General features: G+C 43.7%; 1 non-coding gene across 1 annotated transcript; it reads right to left on the reverse strand.

The window, feature by feature from the left end:
- Nucleotides 1-12,037: 12,037 nt before the first annotated feature.
- LOC131217962 (small nucleolar RNA R71) lies at nucleotides 12,038-12,144 on the reverse strand. Its single transcript, XR_009157542.1, has one exon. It is a non-coding gene; the product is annotated as a small nucleolar RNA R71 (small nucleolar RNA).
- Between the last annotated feature and the right edge of the window lie 2,654 nt (nucleotides 12,145-14,798).

Consider the following 14,798-nt stretch of genomic DNA (forward strand, 5'->3'; position numbering starts at 1 on the left):
CGGCTTGGCCGAGGCTTCTCTTGTGGCTCCCGCTCCTGCTGAAGTCTCCATTCCTGCTGAAGCTCCCGCTATTACTGAAGCTCCTACTCTTGCGGAGCCTAGAACTGGGGATGCTCCTTGAGCTTCATTTTCTCTTTTTTCTTTTTATATATGTACTTGTAATTTTCAAAGTATATTAATGAAAAGAGAACTTTTTGCTGTAATGGCTTGTCGTGTGAATTTCCTAAGTGTATCTATTGATTCGAGTTATCATTTTTGGACTGCTTATCCAAGTAGTGATGATAGTTGAATGCCCAACCTCTTTAAGTGTCAGATCGTGGGTGTGAGACCCGTATCCTAGCCTGTACCGTTCCATAGGCTTCCGCAGTCCTCTCGGTCGAATTCCAGAGACCCGCAACATATAGATAGCAGTTGCGTGTGATCCTGAGTTGTATCCCGTATTCCAGAGTCGGCTCAACCTGAGACTTGTATCTTTGCGACCGCGCCGTCGCAGCGGTTCATACGCCGCGTCTCGCACACTGAAGCGATACCTGGGCTAGGAGATGTGGGCTCACGTTTAGTTCGAGGAAAATGCTGTATATTTGCAAACCCAAGAGAAACATGTCAAATCAATCACATCACTTGTCAAAGGACAACCACCCTCTCCTAAGTCAACTCTCTCTCTTGTAACCAAGTACACCCATCACTCACCCATCTCACTCACTCATCACTCACCCATCTCTCTCTCTCTCTCATCTTTCTCTCCCTCATTCTCTAAGCAACCCATGTCCAAGCTTCCATTAGAGAAGCTAGTGTGGCCCTCCTTCCTACCTCCCATCTCCACCATCCAAAGATCATTTCGATCGTTGAAATCGTTCCCTTGGAGCTTTAGAGGCTATAGGCAGAAGAAGGAAGAGGAGATCAAAGGTGGGTGTTCATCATCTCGATCTTTGATGATTTGAGGGCCCACATGTAGTGGGACCCATCTTGATGTATGCATTGTATAGGGAGGGCCCATAGTGGCGGGGTCCCTCCCCTTCTCATGTTTCTATCTCTCTCTCTCCTTCCTTGTTGATGTGGCCCACCTATTTTGTGCATGTATGATTCAGACCGTCCAACCATTGGCCCAGCCCCACTACCTGATCTGGATGAAGGGGAATCATAAATATTAGCTTGATCTCGGCTCGATTGGGCCACCACATGGACCCACCATATTGTATGTATTTTATCAAAACTTTGGTGGGCCACGCTGGCGTGAGAATTCACCCATTGAAGAAGCAAATTGGCTGGTCTACCACACCAGCTATGTAGCTGATGATGTCAGCTAGCCTTGTGGGCCCCCTCATGATGTATATGTTGTATCTTAGCCGTCCATCATTTGGACAGTGGTCCCCAGTAGCGTAGCTACTATGCAGAAGGACATCAGCAAGATCCATGGAGCCTACCTGATTTATGTGTTATTTACACTGCCTATTGCTGGACGGTGCTATTCAGGGGCCATCGTGATGTACTGGTATGCCACGCCGTCCATCTGCAGGTCCCACCCTGCATGTGTGAAACCCCACACCGTTCATCTGTTCTGTCAGCATCTGGATGGTGCTGTGGGACCCAACTTGATAGTGTTTTTTATCCAGCTGTCCACCCGAATTGGACTGTAATGGGTGGGGTCCTCTTGGTATATGTATTTTATACATGTCGTCTATCCATTTTATCTGGGTATGGGACCCACCCACATGTGTTGCATGTGTGGGGTGGGGCTCTACGATGTATGTATTTTATGCCCACACCGTCCATTTCTAGACAGTGCTGTGGGGTTAACCATGATGTGTTTATTTTATCCTCACCGTCCAAATTGTGCTGGATGGTGCTGGACGACGTTTGGACAGTGCTGATTTACATGGACGATGTTTGGACGGTGCTATCATGCTAGGCACACCGTGATGTATGTGTTTCATGCAAGCCATTCATCTGCAGGCCCACTTACAGTGTGCAGGGCCCACCTTGATGTATCTATTCTATATTCACTCCGTCCATATGCCAGACGGGTGGGCCCCACCTTGAGATGTGTGTATATCCATACCGTTCACATGAAAATTCCACCTGTGATGCATATTTGAGGCCCACTTGCGATGTATTGAGGCCCATGTGTAGGGCCCACCTATTGTGTATTTGAAGCCCATGGGTTGTGGCCCATTGTGATATATCCGAGTCCCATGGGCGAGGCCCAATGTGATGTATTCGAGGCCTATGGCCGAGGCCCGATGTGATGTATTCGAGGCCCATGGGCAAGGCCTGATGTAATGTATTTATGGCCCATGTGATGGGGCCCACCTGTTGCGTATTTGAAGCCCATGGGTCATAGCCCATTGTGATGTATTTTTGGCCCATATGTCGTGGCCCATTGTGATATATTTTTGGCCTATGTTATGAGGCCCATTGTGATGTATTTTCAGCCCATTTGGTAAAGCCCAATGAGATGTACTTTTGGCCCATATGTTGTGGCTCATTGTGATATATTTTCGGCCCATATGTTGTGGCCCATTATGATATATTTTTGGCCCATACGATTAGGCCCATTGTGATGTGATGAGGCCCATCGCGATGTATATTAGGCCTTTGTGTGAGGCCATGTGCCCACTATATATTTAGCTCTATGTGGGTCACTCTTTATGCGCAATATTGGTTAAATGTCCACATTGATGAGCAATGATGGTTAAAGGTCCACATTGTGACCTTCCCTTAGGCCCTTTGATAGGCTGATTATCGAGGCCATTGTCGAGGCTGATTATCAAGGCCGATTTCGATTGTCAAGGCCGATTATTAAGATTAATTATCGATGCTAGTTACTGATACCGATTATAAGTATGTGATATCGAGGACGATTATCGATGCTGATTATGAGTATGTGACAGCATAGCATCATGATACATGCCCATACACATCATTTGCATGTTTGTTATGAGATGTGGATGACCATTGCATATGCCATAGGGCAGGTTGTTTATGGGACTCCTTGTAGGTAGAGTCATCCCACATGAGCGCTCGGTGTGCATAGGATTGATGCATGATTGGACTGTATGACTCATGCATCTCGCATTTGTGTGATATAACGACTGTATGCCCTATCAACATTAAGGTTGTAGCCTCCATAGGCATGTCGTGGATGGCCAGATGGGACACCGAAAATTTGTTACTAGCATCAGGCCGCCATAGATGGCCCTGGGTGAAAATTCTTAAACCTTCGTGGCCAGAAGATGCTACAACGTTTAGACCGAGTGAATTACATGAGCGCCCGAGTGCCAAATACCAGTTGGCCGCGTCTCCCACTGTGTCGTGGTCTGTTGGAAGGGGGTGTGGCCTTATCCGCCCGATTCATAGTGGGCAAAACTAGGCTAAGTTTGACCAGCTCATAAATGGGTCCGTTATCGACATGCTGGGTAGGTATTGGCTGACTATTAGCCAATTGGATAGTGAGGTCTCTTTTACTCACCTGGTTGCATGTGATGGGGTGGCATTTTGGTTTGGAGTGTACTAGACCCCGGTGATGATCACAGAAATGTACGGTACTAATATGTAGACTTATTGAGCAGGAGTTGCATACTTATTCTTTCATTCATTCTCTATCCACTCGGGCTGGTGGTGCGTAACTATTTGTTGCATGTACCTTTACGATGGCTAGGATTTCGGTTGGGGCGCGCGACTAACCTGAGATCAGGAGTTTACCACATTGAGTCTAACTATCTAAATTTAGGTATGGGATTAGTTTGGATAGAAGTCCCTTGTGGTGGACCTCGTAGCCTGCGATACTACGTACTATCATCCCGACTTCACACTACAGCTTAGTCATTTCATTCGCATCGCATATTACATTACATCCATGGCATATAACATTTTGGGTTGCTAAGTTTCTGCACTTATATGGCCTAGATGGACTTAGCAAGATCTGCATATTGCATTGCATCCATAGTATATGATATTTGACTCATTATGATCTGCATTGCATACTCTGATATTATATGACTCGTGGACTTACCAGTATGTTTTCGCTTACTCTAATATCTTATGATTCATGATCTTGCCAGTATTTTTGACATTGTTTGATTATGGCATTGTATTTGTGTGCTTGGCACTTATCTTGTACACACACTTTCACCACCCTCTAAGCTTTCTATAAGCTTATGCACGATAGATGCGTGCAGGTGGCGTAAGGTTGCAGCAGTGTGGAGCTTGGAGCATGTAGCTAACTTTTAGAGCTTTGTTTTCGATATATGTATTTCCCTTTCAGCGTTGTATTCAAATGTTTATATTAGTAGATATGTGATGATGATGTTGCCTTTGTGATTTGGGTAAACTTGTGGTTATGCTTATTACGAGATAAAAGTATGTTAGAAAATCCTCCTTGTAGGATCCCAGGATCGGAATCTGGTGTATGGATGCTGGGAGCTGAGAATAGGGTACTACGGAAGCTGTCGGTACCAGATTTGGCGATCAAAAATTTTGTGAGCCCTATTTCTGAGTTTGGGGTGTGACAGTGAGTTAAAGCATTTTTTTCCCTTGTTAAGAGGGAAGCCCTCAGTAGATTTTTGTAGGCCGAGCACTTTAATTGGAGAGTAGAATGAAAAATTCCCTTAACATAGTATTCTTATTGTAATTTCTTAAAGAAGTAGATTTTAACATCGTAGATTAAGCATAGTAGAAAACTATAAACTTTGATCTTGAGCTCAGTTGGTTATGCATAATAGATTTTCAGGTGCTTGGCATGCCAAAGATGTAAGCCCCGTATCTTAGACCGTACCGTTCCATAGGCTTCCGCGGTCTTCCCGGTCGAATTCCGGCAACCTTTGACCCTTAACCGGTATTTGCGCGCGACCTGGATTCTCATGCCGTCAACCCGAGTCGACTCAACCCAGGACTTATACCTTAGCGACCGCGTCGTCGCCGCGATTCCGATGCCGCGACTTGTGCGCCGAGGCGATACCCTGGTTGGGAGTTGTGGGCCAGCGTTCGGTGCGAGGAAACGCCACGGTGCGAATTCTGAGGGAATCTCTACAAGGTGTCACATCAATCAATCAATCCCATCAATCCCATCATGTCAAGTACACATCAACTTTCACCATTTCGCAAGCAACCCCCAAAGTCAAAAAAAGCTCTTACACAAACCCATACCTCTCTTACACCTTTTGCCAAAAAAGTCAAAAAGTCTCTTACACACCCATCCCTCTCTCTCCCATCCATCACTCCATCACCCATCACTCCCTCTCTCTCTCCCTTTACAACTCTCTCTCTTATTCATTTTTTCAAATCCAATCCAAGCAAGAGAGCACCATACGTATGAACTTCTCCAAGCCCTCCCATGGTGAGAAAAAAATGCTCATGTGTGTCCCACCTTTCCATCCCTAGATCTCTCATCTCAACCATCCATTTCTCATCTTCCTCCATCTAAGAGAAGCACAAGGAGCTAAGGAAGCCAAGGGAGCAAGGAGATCAAGTGGTGGGTGCCTTGATAGGGTAGATTTTCATATTTTTAAGATGGACCAAGTGAGACCAACCGATCAATGGTTGGATCTCACTTTGGACCTTAAAATGTGGCCGATGGTCCACTTGGATTATCATGATCATTCCATGATGGGGCCATTCTCCATGGACCCCATCATGATGTTTATTTTCTTGCATGCTTAGGGTCATCTAGACCGTCTATTTTAGTGGAGAAGGGATCTCCACCGTTGGATTTCAATTCCATGGACCCACATGTAATGGGACCCACTTGATGTATGATTTAGTGCAAGGGAGGGCCCATAGTGCCGGGGTCCCTCCATCACGCGGGTCTCACTCTCTATCTCTCTCCCGTTTTTTTTTTTTTTTTTGTGGTGATGATAATGAAGTTGTGTGGCCCACTTGAATGGACCCCACCATGAGGTAGGTACTTTATCCAAACCATTTATAAGTGGGGCCCATCTTATAAGTGTAGTACCCATGCCATCCATCACTTGGTGGCCCACCTAAGCAGGGCCCAGTTCCTACGTATATGGAAAGTCCAACGTCCAGGGACGCTGGACGTTGCTGGAAAGAAACATAAATATAAGCTTCTTCCTAAGTTTGGAATGGTCCACTCATATGGGTCCCACCTTGATGTATGTATTAAATCCATGCCGTCCATTCCTTTCCCAAGCCTCTTTTAAGCGTTGACCCGAAAGATGGGATCAATCAGACCTTCGGACGGGCCATACCATAGCAAATGGTGGTTTTCACCATCAAAACCTTTCCTGATTGGTTATACACTGAAATATGCCCAATATTGGGCTTGTTTTGCTTGTCTGGAAGCATGGAGGGCCATTGGACGGAGTGGATTATCGGACGTGGGCCCCACCTGTGAAAAACCGCAGGAAATCAATTTTTTTTTTTTTAAATAAAACATAACACAGCAGCGTTGCTACTGTGTCAGAAAGTGCAGCAGGCGCTGCCTGCGCGCCAGCGCCCAGCGGGTGGGCGGTCAAGCAGTCACCCACGGCTGTAGCCGTGGGCCCCACCTTGATGTTTATATGCCATCTAACCCATTCATCGGGTGGGACACTCTCTGAAGTGGGCCCACCCCAAAAATCAGCATGATCTAAAGCTCAGGTGGCCCACACCGGATGAAACAGTGGGATTGAACCTCTACCTTTGAAATCTTTTTGGGGCCCACAGAAGTTTTGGATCAGGGTGAGATTTGTTCCCACCCTCCATCTAGGTCTACTTGACCTCACCAACGGGTTGGATGGGAAGTAAACATTACGGTGGGCCCCACATGGAGCCCACATAATGTATGTGTTTCACCATCCGCCTGGATGGTGGACGTGGAGCCCACTGTGATGCGTGGAGCCCACTGTGATTTGGGGAGCCCATTGTGATGCGTGCGTGTGTGTGTGTGTGTATATATATATATATATAATATTATATTTCATATAATATTATATGTATTATGTATATATATATTATATACTATATATATTATATATATATATATATATACTAATGTTGAGGCCTGTGATTGAGGCCCACCTTGATTTATAGGTAAGGCCCACCTCAATTTGCTTGTGGCCCATGATTGAGGCCCACTTTGATGTATATGTAAGGTCCATGGGTCGAGGCCCATTTAATGTATTAGGGGCCCATGGGTCGAGGCCCATTAAGATGTAATGGGGCTAATGGGTTGAGGCCCATTTGATACATATAAGGCCCATGTGAGTAGGCCCATTTGATGCACATATGGGGCCCAACTGTCGAGGCCCATTTGACACATGTAAGGCCCATAAGATTAGGCCCATTTGATACGTTCTAAAGCCCACGGGTTATAGCCCATTGCAATGTACATAAGGCTCATTGGTGCGGCCCATTGATGTGGCCCACTTAATGAATATAGGCCCATATGATACGGCCCATTTGATGTATTGAAGGCCCAATGAGATATACCAAAGGTCCATTGCAATGTACAATCCCAACATGATTTATGACAGTCGTGCCTTGGGAGCAATGTTGGTTTGACGTCCACATTGCAAGTATAATGTTGGTTAAATGTCCGTATTATGCCTTTCCCTAGGGCCCATTGTTGGGCCCATGCGTGTGATGTATAGGCCTTCTAGGCCCATCTTCGTTATGAACATCATCTATCCCATATAACATGTTTAGTTCCATGATTCATGATCATATGCATCATACGTATGCTTGATATGAGAAATGACTGATCATAGCATATGCCTTTGGGCAGATTGTTTAGGGGCTCCCGTACAGGGGGTGTTGCCCTACATGAGCGCACGATACGCGCAGGATTGCTGTATGACTGGATAGTGTGATTCATGCATTTGCATTGTGTGATATGGTTACTGTACGCCCTAGCGACATCAGGGCCGTAGCCTCCACAGACGCATCGTGGTTGGCAGGATTGGATACCGGAAATACTGTTCTACATGGGGTGCGATAGATATCCCTGGGTGAAAGTCCCTAAACCCTTATGGTACCAGGAGGTTGCTCCAACGTCTAGACCGAGTGGATGCATGAGCGCTGAGTGCCGATTACCAGATGGTTGCGCTTTCCACTGTGTCGTGGTCGGTTGGAAGGGGTTACAGCCTTACCCGCCCGAGAGTAGGGGGCAATGCTAGGCTGAGTCTGACCAGCTCGAGGAATGGGTCCGCTATTGACGAGCTGAGCCCGATATTGGTAGGCGGATAGTGAGGTCTTTTCCACTCACCTTATTGCGCGCGATGGGGCGGCAATCTGGCCTGGAGTGTACTAGACCCCGGTGATATCCCAGATTTTGAGCTGTATTGATATGTGGACTTAGATGAGGATTTGCATGCTTGAGTTGCATTTTGCATTGCATGGCCTTGGTATGGCCGACATCATTCTTTGCACCGCATGGCCTTGGTACGGCTATGGTATTCTTGGCATTCATCAGCATGTTCCGCATTACTCTGATACTGTATAGCTGCATTATCACCTTAAGCATACACTTTCACCACCCTTTAAGCTTTCTATAAGCTTATGCACGACCGTTGCGTGCAGGTGACGTAGGATCGCAGCAGCGCTGAGGCTTGGGGGCGTAGCAGATCTTTTTGGAGCTTTTGGTCTATTACTATTGTATTTCCCTTATGCTCATTGTACTTGTAAAGTTTTTTATTATAGTGGAAATGTGATGGAGTTTTTGGTTGTTGTTTGTGGGTTATGCCCTTGGTTATGCTGATTATGAATCAAACTGATGTTGAAAATCCTCCTTGTAGCATCCCAGGATCGGAACCTGGCGAATGGGTGCTGGGAGCCGAGAATGGGGTTCTACGGAGGCTGTCGGCGCCGGATTCGGCAATCGAAAATTTTGTGAGGTCGGTTTTCGAGTTTGGGGCGTGATAAAAGATGTGGTAGGGGTCATCCCTCCATGTCCTCAAGTCAATAAGTTTCTGGTCAGCTCTTGCTTGTCATTGTGTAGGGGTCTTCCTAGTTTGGGCCTAGAGTTCCCGAACCAGGTTCCTTGGAATTTTGGAAGGTCCTAAGGAGGACTAGGTCCCCCATTTGGAATCTCCTCGTCTTCACTCTAGAGTTGTAGAAACAAACTACTTGTTATTGCCGAGCTGCGACTTTGAGTTGGGCCTGCTCCCTTCTCTCTTCGGCTAAGTCCAATTTTAAAGTCACCTGCTCGATGTTTTGTTCTTCATTGTCGGAGTGGATCTGAGCAGTTTGGAGTCCGATCTCGACTGGGACAACGACTTCCGCGCCAAAGGCCAAGGAAAAAAAGGTGTTTCTCCTGTGGCTATTCGGGCAGTAGTTCGGTATGCCTAGAGGATGAGAGGGAGTTCTTCCGCCCAGGCCCCTTTAGCTTTTTCAAGCTTAGTTTAGAGGTGACCTTTGATGAATTTGTTGACCGCCTCAACTTGACCATTAGCTTGGGGGTGCCGAGGCGATGAGTAAACTTCTAGATTCCGAGGTTTTCGCACATGCCTCAGAATTAGTTGTTAACAAATTGTTTCCCATTGTCCGAGATGATCGTGTGGGGGATTCAGAACCGGCATATAATGTTCTTCCAAATGAAGTTGGTGATCTTTTGCTTAGTAATGGTTGCCAGGGGCTTGGCCTTGACCCATTTAGTGAAATAATCGATTGTGAAAACTGAGAATTTGGTCTGCCCTTTTGCCAATTGGCAGAGGGCTGATGATGTCGATTCCCCACTGGGCGAAGGGCTAAGGGCCAAGGTCTGGTCTTGGAAGTTAAGTGCTTGGGGGGATGATGGGGTATTGTCATGAAAGCTGACACTTGTCGCATTCTTGGATATACTGTCTAGCATTTACCTGTATGGTTAGCTAGAAATATCCTTGTCGAATAACTTTATGTGCGAGGGCCCGACCGCCGGAGTGGTTATCATAGATGCCTTCATGGTTTTCTCTCAGGACATAGTTGGCCTCATCAGGTCGGAGGCATGTTGAGGGTCAAATATTGCATATTAGACCCCAATTATTACTTGATTTTGTGAACATGATACTGTTTAACATCCTATTTTAATTGTGTTTGTGTTGCAAGGTGAATTTACGAGTGTGGACTGAAAATGATGCCAAAAGCATGGATTTAATGCTTAAGAATCACCAAGGCAAGGGACAGACTCTGGGGGACCGAGATCGAAAAATTTACACGCCTGGGATTCGAGAAAATCTAGTATTTCATGCTAAAGAGGCCTAAAATTTGTCCAGAATGCAAGATCAAGAGATTCCCACCATCTGCTCGATTCGAAACTTGATATCTGGCCTAAGGAATATAAATTGTACACATCGAATTTCAGCCATTGGATCCTTCTGTAAGTGGCCCAATGGTAAGATCAGCCCATAAATCTCTGATTTGGTGCCCACCTGATCTTTGGATATACTTCAAACTTGGACTTAATGCCTTAAATTGGGTGGAGAAATGAATGGGCATGGTTGGATGATGGAATCCTTCCTAACATTCATACATCTTTACATCTTTCGGATTGGTTGTGGATTGGTTTAATTCTGTTGTTTACTTTGTCTCATGGGCATGACTTTGTGATGGAATCAACTCTAATTCTCATACCTCTCATCTCTTGAAAACTAGATCAAAGGAAGTTCAGATTGAGTTTTAGTGATATATCTTCCAACTGGATGAAGATGGGACTCGAAGTCCAGTTGAGTTCATGAATTAAGCGTAGATCTCTCTGATCTCTACAAGTGGATCCTTGGCATCCTAGTTCCTACCTTTGAATTTACAAATTTTAAATTAATATTTCACCATCATTCCCTCATATTCACTTGATTTAGATTTCATCTTCTTATAGTTCTAGTTCTGGTTACTTACAGATTACGTACAAGGTTCTGTCCCTATGGATTCAACCTCAGTCTTACCGAGATTATAATTACATCACAACCCTATACTTGGGGTTTGAACAAGTTTTTGGCGCCATTGCCGGGGATTGACGGTCATATTTTTCTAAAATTGACTAGTTTTAGAATTAGGTTAAGATTAGGGTTTTCTAACTTATGTTTAGGCTTTTTTTATCTTTTTTTTGAATTTTTAGAAACTAACCTAACCTTCCTGTTTTGTAGGGTTCTGAGATAGAAACTTCCAATTTGTTAATCTCTTTCTAATTTCTTTACTTTTTCTATTTTTAGAACTAGGGTTTTATTTTTAGGAATTTTCTAATTGTTGGATTTCTTTTAATTTAGTAACTAACTTACTTTCTAATTTAGGTTTAGAACTTTCCTAATTTGTTGTTAGAAACTTTCTACTTTCCTTTTTAGTAATTTTTCTTTTTTTAGAAACTAGTTTACTTTCTATTTTAAATTTTAGGAAGTTCCTATTTTTAGACTTTCTATTTTTAGAAACTGACTTGTTTTGTTTTGTTTTGCAGGATCTTGATTTAGGAACTTCTCATCTGGTAACTTCTTTCCAACTCCTCTCTCTCTCTATTCCTAGATTTCTATTCTTTCTCTCCTTTTCGATTTAAGTTAGAATCTGTGATTGAGGGTTGTAAGTGTTTCATGCCCAAGTGGTTCATGACAACACTCGACGTCTCTGATTGAAGGAGGATTGGTTGAGGGATTGACTATCCATCGCAGGACTATACACCGCTCCAGATTTCCTAAGTTAATAGAAGTGATGGCTAAAACCAACCTCTTCTATCCCAACCTAGGGTGGAGGACATCTAAGATGAAAATGAGGTGCATCAAGCACCCTTGCCTCGTACTTTATGAGATTATTTACAACCGTCGGGGGTGAATACGCCCTCATGCATGGTTTTTCCTAAGAATGTAAGACACATGAATATCAAGCCAGGGGTGATCCAACTCCTTCCTAAATTTCATGGGCTTGAGTCAGAAAATTACATCTGAAAGAGTTTGATGAGATCATAGCTACTTTATATTTTCCTAACGTGTCTAATGACACGGTCAGGTTGAAACTTTTTCTCTTTTCTTTAAAAGAGACAGCTAAGATGTGGTTACATTCACTACGTCCTCAATCTATTGGCAGATGGAATGACATGATAAGGGAGTTCATAAAGAAAATTTTCTCATACCATAAGATGAACACCCTTAGAAAGTCGATCATGAACTTCGCTTAAAGGGAAGATGAAACATTCTTCCAATGTTGGGAACGGTTCAAGGTTCTTGTCAGTTCATGCCCACAACATGGTTTTGAAATGTGGTGCATCACAAAATTTTTCTATGATGGACAGACATCTCCCATGCGCCAATTAGTCAAGACGATGTGTAATGGGGAGTTTATGAATAAAGATGTCGATGAGGTGTGGGACTACTTTGATAAGCTTGCTGAGAACACACAATCATGGGACATCTCCCCTAGACCAAGTACTACGTCTAAGCCAACTCATTCCAAGGAGAGGGGAGGAATGTTTCACCTGAAAGAGGATGATGATATCAATGCTAAAGTGCTAATCTTACCAAGAAACTCGAGGCCATGGAATTAAAGAAGGATAAGGCTAAGGAATTTGTTTGCGGTATTTGTGGTCGCAACATTTACACTACTGAAAATTGCCTAACTATATTTGCCTTTCAAGAGATACTGAATGGGCAATCAAATGCCGTAACCAATTACCAAAGACCTTTCAGTGGGCCCACCTCTAACACATACAATCCTGGTTGGAGAAATCATCTAAACTTCAGTTGGAGGAATGGACAAACCGCTACACCTCAAGGTTTCCTAAATCAAATTCCAATTCAAAAGAAACCTCAAGAGGATTTGGTTTTAAAATACTTTCAAAAGCAAGAGCTTTTAAATTAGGTTATGCTACAAGCCTTTCAAGACCTTACAAAAGCGATACAAGGACTTAAGGCTGAAAATATAATTGGTAACAAGGGGAGCTTCCTAGCTTAACTTATTCCCAATCCTAAACCGCAATATGAAGTTAACGACCCAAACTCTTCAAATTAGATGGAGCAAGCTAAATCCATCACCACTCTTAGGAGTGGGAAGATCATTGACAAAACCATTCCGGTTATGGCTGAAAAGCCTAAGGACCCGGAAGTGGATAAAGAAGATGGATCTAGCCATGCCCCACCAGAGTTAGAACCGGAACCTCAAGGGAAGCTGGTTGCTCCATTTCCCTAATGGTTGGTTGTAGCAAAACCTCTTTCTAACTCTCAGGATATTCTAGAGGTGTTGAAACAAGTAAAGGTCAACATTCCTCTACTTGATGTCATGAAATAAATATGTTCATATGTCAAATTCTTGAAAGACTTATGTATGACTAACAGACGGCAAAATATTCAAAAGAAAATCTTCCTGATTTAGAAAGTGAGTGTCCTCCTAAAGCAAGATGTGCCGTAGAAATTCAAAGATCCCGGTAGCCCAACCATATCATATGTAATCAGGGACTATCGAATTAAGCACGCACTTCTTGATTTAGGAGCGAGTGTCAATCTAATTCCCTACTCGGTATACAAAAAGTTAAGTTTGGGTGAATTAAAACCCACCCTAGCCATACTACAACTTGCTGATTGCTCTGTTCGTGTACTAAGAGGGATAATTGAGGATATATTGGTCCAAGTCGACAGATTTTACTACCCTGTAGATTTTATCATCCTGGATACCGAACTCACTGGTAACATAAGCACTCAGATTCTCGTAATTCTTAGTCGCCCATTCCTTGCCACCTCAAACGCAATTATCAATTGCAGGAATAGTGTCATGAGTATGTCTTTCGGGAATATAACATTAGAAATGAATATATTTTTCAACACAAGCAGACAGTTAGAGGATGATGACGATTTCCATGACATTAACATGATTGACCTTATCCTATGATCCTCTAGAGATGTGCCTAGCCCACTTTCATGATTTTGATGATGACATGATTAGGAAGACATGTGTCATGCTTGATGTTGCGCCGATACTTGAAGTTAACCAGTGGAGGTCACGATTTGAAAGTTGCCCCAAATTGATGAAGTGCCTCTACTGTCTAACCTTAAGCCATCGAAGCTTGACCTAAAACCTTTGCCCTCTGATTTGAAATATGCATATTTAGGTCAAGATGAGACATACCTGGTGGTGATTTCTGCCAACTTAGCGAAAGAACAAGAGAGTAGGCTCATATATACTCTCATTGAGCATAAGGGAGCCCTTGGATGGACGATTGTAGACCTCAAGGGAATTGACCCTTCGATTTGTACTCACTGCATTTATCTTGAGGATAATGCGAAGACCTCTCGGCAATCACAACATAGATTAAATCCAAACATGAAAAAAGTGGTTAAAGTTGAGGTTCTTAAACTATTGGATGTGGGTATCATATACCCTATATCTGATAGTTAATGGGTGAGTCCAACTCAGGTGGTTCCTAAGAAGTCTAGAATCACCATCATAGCCAATGCTAATAATAAACTCGTGCCAACTAGAGTTACTACTAGTTGGAGAATGTGCATTGAGTACAGGAAGTTGAATACTGTCACGAGAAAGGACCACTTTCCTTTGCCCTTCATTGATCAAATTTTAAAAAAGTTAGCTGGTCATTCCTATCACTGTTTCCTTAACGGGTATTTGGGCTACAATCAGATATAGATAACCCCTGAAGATCAGGAAAAGACCACATTTACATGTCCCTACGACACCTTTGCTTATAGAAAGATGTCATTCAGACTATATAATGCCCCTACCACCTTTCAGTGATGTATGATGAGTATCTTTTCTGACATGGTGGGGCAATATCTAGAGGTCTTCATGGACGATTTCTGTTTTCGGTCCATCTTTTAGCGAGTGCTTAGAAAATCTTAAATGTGTGATGAAAAGATATGAAGAAAAGAACTTGGTACTTAATTGGGAGAAGTGTCATT

The sequence above is a fragment of the Magnolia sinica genome, chromosome 10 (assembly GCF_029962835.1).
Source record: "Magnolia sinica isolate HGM2019 chromosome 10, MsV1, whole genome shotgun sequence".
In the NCBI taxonomy this organism is placed as follows: Eukaryota; Viridiplantae; Streptophyta; class Magnoliopsida; order Magnoliales; family Magnoliaceae; genus Magnolia; species Magnolia sinica.